Genomic DNA, 9054 nt, shown 5'->3' with positions numbered 1-9054 from the left:
AAAGAATCTAACTAATAAAAATATAATTGTATAGATTTTCATTTTATTTTTATTCCTAGTTGTTTGGAAAAGTAAACTTATTTTTTCAGGTAGTAATTTGTCACTTTTAATCAACCTCCATAAGGTTAGTTTTATGTGAATTTCAAGGGCTTTATAACCATGTTTATCCTTAATGCATAGAATTATCTTTAAATTAGTTACTGATTACATAATTAGAATAACAATTAAATAATACTTTAAATTAGTGGTGAAAAACATTGCTTTTCTAAGTGGAATTTAATACTATATTTCTAAGGCAATAAAGAAACCTTGACATCTTTGTAAATTATAATGATTTAATAACTCTCTGTGGTCCCTAGTGAAAAATGAAAATAAAAATGAAAGAAAATGACCAATTTTTGTAAACCACCAATTTATTTAAGTTTAGTAATTGCAAATTATTATTATGTTTTCTGTTTTGCAGACGATCTTAACTGATTAACTAAAACTGTGTTAAATATCATGTCCAACCTTGATAGAATGCAGCCCAAGTTGCATATTTGAAACAAATAGACACAGTAGAATGTTGACCTGTTACAAATGGGCCACCTTTATAATATACTGTGCTTAAGAAATATTTTTTGAATTGATAAGTCCTATTTACTCATAATTTCTGTTGGATATATTTCAATTTGTATCATTGATAAGAATGAAAATTTCATAAATAGACTTAAACCAATTACTTTCAAAAGCAGTAACATATTGGGATTCCTGTGCCTCACCATCTGTGTGCAGAGGAAGGGCTGGGTGGATCTAGGGTGCCTGCATCTGCCTCCCCATGTGTCTGGAGGACTGTGAATATCTCAGCAAGCAGGGGAGCATCACAGGTTCCAGAGGCCCCACTGCCTGTGTTAAGTGTTCAGTGCACTCTGCCCAAAGCCCAGACTGTTTGGAACCCTCCAGGCTTACGGGTGCAGTGAAGTGGATAAGTGTGTTTGAGGCATCTACATCTGCCTCCCCATTCTGGCTGTGTTTGGAGAACTATGGAGCTTCCAACAAGCAAGTGGGTTCACAGTGTCCCTGAAGTCCAGCTTATCTGGAACTATGGACATCTAAACAGGCAGTAGAGGGCAATTGGTTCTACAGGCCCAGTAGAGCTTGGGGTAACTGGGTGCCAGAGTCTCAGGAGCTGTGAACATGGAAAGGCATTTCCAACAAAGCCTGAGGAAGCTTTCAAATAACACTGAAACAAAGAAATACAGGAAAACAACAAAACATAAGACCAAATTACAACCTCAAACCTCTAGCCCATCTCAAGAAACCCTAGAAGCAATGTATATAGAAGAAAATATATGCCATTCACCTCAAATATCAGACATAATAGCTACTGAAATTAACAAGCAACTCCAGAAAGCTTTAAAGGAATTCAAAGTCAAAATAATCTCCCAGGTAAAAGAAGAAATGATAAAAGAAATGAAAGAGATTCTGAACATATCTAAAGCAAACACAATTTAAAAATTGGAGGAATTAAACAAAAAGATGGAATCCCTAGATGAGTAATATAAGAAACAAACAGAATCCATAATGCAGATGCACAGAGATATACAGGAACTAAAAAACTCCACTGAAAGTTGTAAAAACTGCCTCAATGAAAGTGAAGATAGAATTTCAGACCTTGAAGACAGGATTGCAGCTATTGAACAAGAAAGGAAAGATCTTTTAAAAGTAACAAGGAATCAGGATACAACAATTCAACAACTGCTAGAAGATGCAAAGAAAAATAACATAAGAATGATAGAAATTAATGAAAAAGAAGGAGACAACATAAAGGATGTCAAGAGACTATTTAGAGAAGGAATAGCTGAAAATTTCCCAAGCATGAGATCAGAAACCGACATCAGGATCAGTGAAGCATATAGAACTCCAAATAGTCATAACCAAAATAAAACTACACCCAGACATATAATAATCATGATCCCAAAAATCCAACACAAGAATAGATTATTAAAAACTGTCAGAGAGAAAAGACAGATCACTCATAAAGGAAAACCTATCAGAATCACAGCAGACCTCTCAGCACAAAAAATAAAGTCAAGAAAGCATTGAGTGAAGCACTCCAGATCCTAAAGAAAAATGATTTCCAACCAAGACTGATGTATCCTGCAAAACTACCATTCAAAATTGCTGGTGAAATACAATACTTCCATGACAAAGAACAGCTGAAGAACTTCAAGAACACCAAACCAACACTGCAAAAAATATTGAGAGACAGTTTAGATACACAAAGGAAAAAAACACTAAGCAAAGCAGATAATTAAACAGAACAGAAAGATAAAGATGCAATAGCAGAGAGATAACATGTCAACTATAAACTAGCATTTAACAGTAATAACCATTAATATAAATGGTCTCAGTGCACCAATCAAAAGAAACAGATTAGCAGAATGGATCAAGAAACAAAATTCAACCATATGCTATTTACAGGAAATCCATCTAATCCAGAAGGATACTCACAGATTGAAAATCAAAGGATGGAAAACAATACTTCATGCAGCCGGAAGCAAAAAAAAAAAAAAAAAAAAAAAAAAAAAAAAAAAAAAAAAACAGGAGTAGCCATTCTGTTTGCAGACAACATGAACTTTAAACCAACAATGACCATAAAGGACAAAGAAGGTCACTACATACTCGTTAGGGGAAAACTCCAAGAGCAACAGATAACTATCTTAAATATATATGTACCAAACTCCAGAGCACCCAGTTATATAAAACAACTATTAACAGAAATGAAAAGTCAAATTATCAGTAACACAATTGTAACAGGACACCTTAATACGCCATTGACACCAAGAGGCAGATCAACCAAAAAAAAAAAAAAAATGGGCAAAGAAATTACAGAACTGAATCACACCTGCAAAAAAATGGATTTGATAGACAAATACAAAACGTTCCTCCCAACAACATCAGAATGCACATTCTTCTCAGCAGTACATGGATCATTCTCTAAAATAGACCATATATTAGCTCACAGAACATATTTAAACAAATGCAAAAGAGTTGAAATCATCCCTTGCAAGTTATCGGATCATAGCGCTCTGAAATTAGAATTTAATGGTGAAAGATACTGGAAAAATCCCGCAAACACTTGGAAACTGAATAGCGCACTCTTGAGTAATCAGTGGGTCAGAAGAAATTAAAGAAGAAATTAAACAATACCTAAAAGAAAACGAAAAAGCAGATATAATTTACTGGAATTTGTGTGATGCAATGAAAGCCGTCCTCAGAGGAAATTTTATTGCAGTGAGTTCCCACATCAAGAAATCAGAACAAATACAAATAAATAACTTGATGCTGCAACTCAAACAATTAGAAAAAGAAGAGCAAGTCAAGCCCAAAGCCAAAACAAGAGAGGAAATTATGAAAATCAGAGTAGAAATCAAAGCAACAGAGACTAAGAAAACAATCCAAAGAATCAACAAATCAAAGAGTTGGTTCTTTGAAAGAATAAATAAAATAGATGAGCCCCTAGCCAGCCTTATTTAAAAAAGGGAAGAAAAAGCTCAAATCCCTGCAATAAGAAATGAAAAAGGTGAAATCACTACAGATTAAATAGAAATACAGAAGATCATCAACACCTATTTCAAAAAAATTCTACTCTCAAAGGTTTGATAACACAGAGGAAATAGACAGATTCTTAGAAACATATGAAGTACCAAAGCTAGATCAAGAGGATGTAAAACTGTTGAATAACCCAATCTCTGAAAATGAAATTCAAAATGTAATTAAGTCCTTACCTACAAAGAAGAGCCCATTCCCAGATGGATTCACTGCAAAATTCTACAAGAAATACAAAGAAGACCTAATGCTGACACTCTTCAAATTATTCAATGAATTTGAAAGGGAAGCAATCCTTCCTATGTCATTCCTGGAAGCATATATTACTCTAGTACCATAACCTGAGAAAGATCCAACTAAAAAAAGAGAACTATAGACCGATCTCCCTAATGAACACAGATGCAAAAATTCTCAATAAAATATTGGCAAATAGGAGGCAGCAAATCATCAAGAAGATTATACATCATGACCAAGTGGAATTCATCCCAGGCATGCAAGGATGGTTCAACATATGTAAATCAATAAATGTAATCCACCATATCAATAGAATCAAAAGTAAGAATCACATGATCATTTCTTTAGATGCAGAAAAAGCCTTTGATAAGGTCCAACATTCATTCATGATAAAAAATTACAGAAAATTGGAATAGATGGTCTTTACCTCAATATAATAAAGGCCATTTATGACAAACCAACAGCCAGCCTCATACTAAATGGCCAAAAATTAAAAGCCTTCACTTTAAAATCAGGCACAAGACAAGGATGTCCTTTATCACCACTCCTATTTAATATAGTACTGAAAGTACTAGCCAGAGCAATTAGCCAAGAGAGAGAAATAAATGGGGTAAAGATAGGAAAAGAAGAAGTTAAACTATCATTGTTTGCAGATGACATGATACTCTACATAGAAGACCCCCTAAACTCCATTGAAAGACTCTTAGATATAATAAATAAATTCAGTAATGTATCTCGATACAAAATCAATAGCATTCCTATACACTAACAACAAAATCACAGAGAGGGAAATAAGAGAAAGCACACTCTTCACATTAGCAAGCAAAAAAATGAAATGTTTAGGAATTACTCTTACGAAAGAAGTGAAAGACTTATACAGGGAAAATTATAATACACTTAAAAAAGAAATTGAAGATGATCTCAGAAAATGTTAAGATATCCCTTGCTCATGGATAGGAAGAACAAACTTGTGAAAATGGTCATTCTCCCAAAATGTTATACAGATTCAATGCAATCCCAATAAAAATACCATCAACATACCTTATAGATATAGAGAAATCACTCCTTAAATTCATCTGGAACCAGAAGAGACCTAGCATAGCAAAGGCAATTCTAAGCAGCAAAGGCAAGGCAGGAGGCATCACAATCCCTGACTTGAAGTTATATTACAAAGCAACAGTAGTAAAATCAATATGGTATTGGAATCAAAACAGAGCCGAAGATCAATGGCGTAGATTAGAAGATACACCAAAACTACAAACACACTCAACCACCTTATCTTTGATAAATTAGCCAAGCAGGTTCACTGGAAGAACAAGTCTCTTTAATAAATGGTGCTGGAAAAACTGGCTCTCCATTTGCCGAAAACTAAAGCTAGAACCATGTCTATCCCCATGTACAAAATTAAAATCTAAATGGGTCAAAGATCTGAATATTAAAACAGAAACACTAAATCTATTGGAAGACAATTTGGGTAGAAACCTTGAAGACATAGGAGTATGTAGAGAATTCATGAACAGGACTCAAACCACATGGGAAATACTTTTCAGAATCAAAAACTGGGACCACTTCTTAATAAAAAGTTTCTTCATGTCAAAAGAAATCTCTAGCATAGAGAAAATAAAGCCCACAAACTGGGAAAAGATTTTAGTGAACTCTCTCTCAGACAAGGGACTCTTATATAAAACATATAAAGAATTAAAAAAAAAAAAACCTCAGACCCCCAAAATTCAAAGATCCAATCCAATATATTGCATATATATTGGGCATTTGAGATGAATATGCACTTCTCAGACAAAGAAATACAAATGGCAAATAAATACATGAAAAAATGTTCATCATCATTGGTCATTAGAGAAATGCAAATTAAAACCACACTGAGATACCATCTCACTCCTGAAAGAATGGCCAGGATCAAGAGAACCAACAACAACAAATGCTGGAGAGGCTGTGGGGAAAAGGAACTCTCCTACACTGTTGGTGGGAGTGTAGACTGGTACAACCTTTGTGGAGGTCAGTCTGGAGATTTCTCAAAAATCTGGGATTGGAAGTCCCATTTATTCCAGCTATTCCACTTCTAGGCATATTCCCAGAAGAACTGAAAGCATTATACTACAGTGATATATGTGCACCTGTGTTCATAGCAGCACAATTTGTAATTGCCAAATCTTGGAAACAATCCAAGTGTCCATCAACTGAGGAATGGATAGAAAAGTTGTGGTATTTCTATACAATGGAGTATTACTCACCTATAAAGAAGGATCACATTGAGATATTTATTAATAAATGGGCATAGCTTGACACCATACTCATCACTGAAATAAATCAATCTCACATGTGTGAATACTGAATATTTTCCCTAATGTAAGTAATGATTCAAATATATAAAAGTATGTGGTAATCATGATTCCCAATTACGTGGCCTTGAAGCCCTATAAAGTTTTCATTTATTCATTGGAAAGGCTTTATTCTGGGCTTCTTGATATGGAAATATTTGAAGCTATAGTGTATGAAGTTATATTCAAATATTTCAAGGAAAAACACAGTCACTATGGTAACTACTATTAAATCGGGTTATTTGGTGGTGAAGCACAAGGTTGCTGAAACAGTCATGCTTTTACCTGTATTATTATGTTGTTATGTCCTCTTTTATCTCAATCTCTCCCTTATTCATTAAAAATTATTGTTAATTTTTTATTTTTTTAATTAAGGGGGAAAATTTTAAAAATTAGCAGGATATATTATAGTAACTGAAGTCCTGTAATACTCCCACTATCTTGGTTTGACTGATTAGACTCTGTTCCATTCTGCATGATAGCATCAAGTTTGAGGGTATAGGCAACTACTTTGAAGGCAATAAGATTCACTAAGATGCCCATTCTGGTTTGACTATTGTCTCCTTTGGAAGTCCTGTAATGTTTACAATGTTAAGTTTTATTGGTCTTGTTCTCTACTGTTTTGTTCAACTTTATGTACCTAATGAGATAGACAATTCTTTTTAAGGAAACAAGAGACATTATGGTAACCACTGTTCATAACCTTGTACTCTGTTTTTACATCATGTACTGTGTCTATCCTTAGTTTTGACTGACAGCTTTGTTTTGCCATATTTGACTTTATTCTCTTCCAAAAAAAGTAATAAGAACTAATGAGTAATAAAACCCAAAATGTGTAAATTTTGTTTTAAAAAAAATGAGAGAAAAAAAGTACTCTAAAGAATACAACTGCAAATGTGTTTAAGGGTGTTAAATAGCTGACCATATTAATGTTTTTGGTTGGTTCATTGAACACAACTGTTTGCAGTCTCTCTGTTTGAATATTCACTTATTCACTTTGTATGCTTTGATTGAGCAACTATCTCTAAGACGATAATGTGTAATCTATTAACTGGTGATTTCTTACTGTGTTTTTTTTTTTTTGTTTGTTTGTTTGTTTTTTTGTTTTTTTTTTTAGTTCTGTATTACTTGTACCGTTACACTGCTTTGTTTTGTTTTGCTCTTTTTCCTTTTAAATGAATTTTTTTTAAAAAAGCAGTAACATATAAGACTTAAACATATTGACCATCAGAAGACTTATTTCTTACAGGCAAGTTAATACAGCAAGATCCTCACCTAAGTGCCTTCCAGGACTGTTGGAAGGCTTGCTTGCTCTGAGAATCCATTGTGGTCAGTGAGACACAGCCAGATATACCCATGCACCTGAAGGCCACTAGTGGAGACCCTTGCTTCATTCTGGCAATCAGCACCTACCTGGAATCCGACAAACATGTTCCTATGCGCCTGTTTTCATCCGAAGACTCCCAGTGTAGCTATGCACACTAAAAGAAGATGCATACAACCTACCATGCAACCCAGCTATGGGGGAATCCCCATTGTAGCTGTACTTGTCTAGAGAAGCCCACCCCATTCCCTGATACCTCCTTAGGAACCTGGATTCAGAGAAACTCAGGTGTCTGACTCATTCCTCTACATCACAGAGAGGCAGCCAATTTGAGAAGTGCCTAGGACCCCAAAAGTAGCTGAATCAAAAGAACCCAGGAAAATGTCATGATGAAGGAGCAAAAGAATCTCAAATCACCAGCCCACACAGAACAAAAGCCTGAAAGATACAGTCATGGGAGAAAATGAAGTCACACTCCTGAAATCTCCAAGCAGTTAGCGAGTGAAATAAGAAACAACTCCACAAGACTGTAAAAGTAATCAGATCAAAAATAGTTTCTCAAGTAAAAGAAGAAATTTCAAACATAGTGAAAGAGTTGTTCAAGATATCTAAAGAAAGCATAGATGAAAAAGAAGAGAATAGGAAAATGATGGAAACCTTGAATGAACAATATAGAAAGGAACTACAATACATGTAACAGATTCAAAGAGATATCCAATACATTTTTAAAAAGCTGACAAAATCACTTGAAAGAGATTGAAGATACTTTCAAACCTTGAAGACAGGATTGTAGCTAGCAATCATTAATGGAAATATCTCTTAAAATAATCGAGAATCAGGAAATAACAAGTCCAGGGCTTCAAATCTATGCAAAGAAAAATAATTTAAGAGTGATAGGTATTAGCAAACAAACGGGGTCAACACAAATGAACTAAAAATGCTATTTACACTAATAATAGAGGAAAACTCCCCAAACATGGGAAAAGGATCTGTTGTACACATAAGCGAGGCATATAGAACTCCAGCCAGCCATAACAAAATAAATCTACAACCAGACATATAATAATCAAGATCCTAGAAATTCCACACAAGAACAGACAGAATATTAAAATCTGTTAGAGGAAAGTAACAAAATCACCTACAAAGGAAAGCCCACCAGAATAATGGCAGACTTCTCAACACAAACCCTCAAGTCAAAAAGAGTTTCGAGTGAAGTGCTTCAAATCCTGAAAGAAAACAATTTCCAACCCAGATTGATGAACCTTTCAAAACTATCTTTCAAAATTAATGGAAAAATAAGATATTCCCCTGATAAAGAACATCTGAAGTAGTTCATGACCAGTATATCAACCCTATAGAGAGTGCTAAAGGACATTCCTAATAGAGATAAAGATGACATTGGTTCCAGGATCCGCAATAGAGGAGAATCATTAAACTGGACAGACAATTGAATGAAGTGGAAAAATGGAGGATCAACATCAGAAAATAGCATGGCAGAGATGAACCCATGCATGCCAGTTGTAACTATTAATGTAGATGGCCTCAAACACCAATAAAAAGAAACATAGG

Source organism: Cavia porcellus, unplaced genomic scaffold, assembly GCF_034190915.1.
Source record: "Cavia porcellus strain 051 isolate PalLab524CR breed Dunkin Hartley unplaced genomic scaffold, mCavPor4.1 scaffold_20, whole genome shotgun sequence".
NCBI lineage: Eukaryota > Metazoa > Chordata > Mammalia > Rodentia > Caviidae > Cavia > Cavia porcellus.
The sequence above is the reverse complement of the archived record's forward strand: the minus strand, read 5'-3'. Positions refer to the sequence as shown.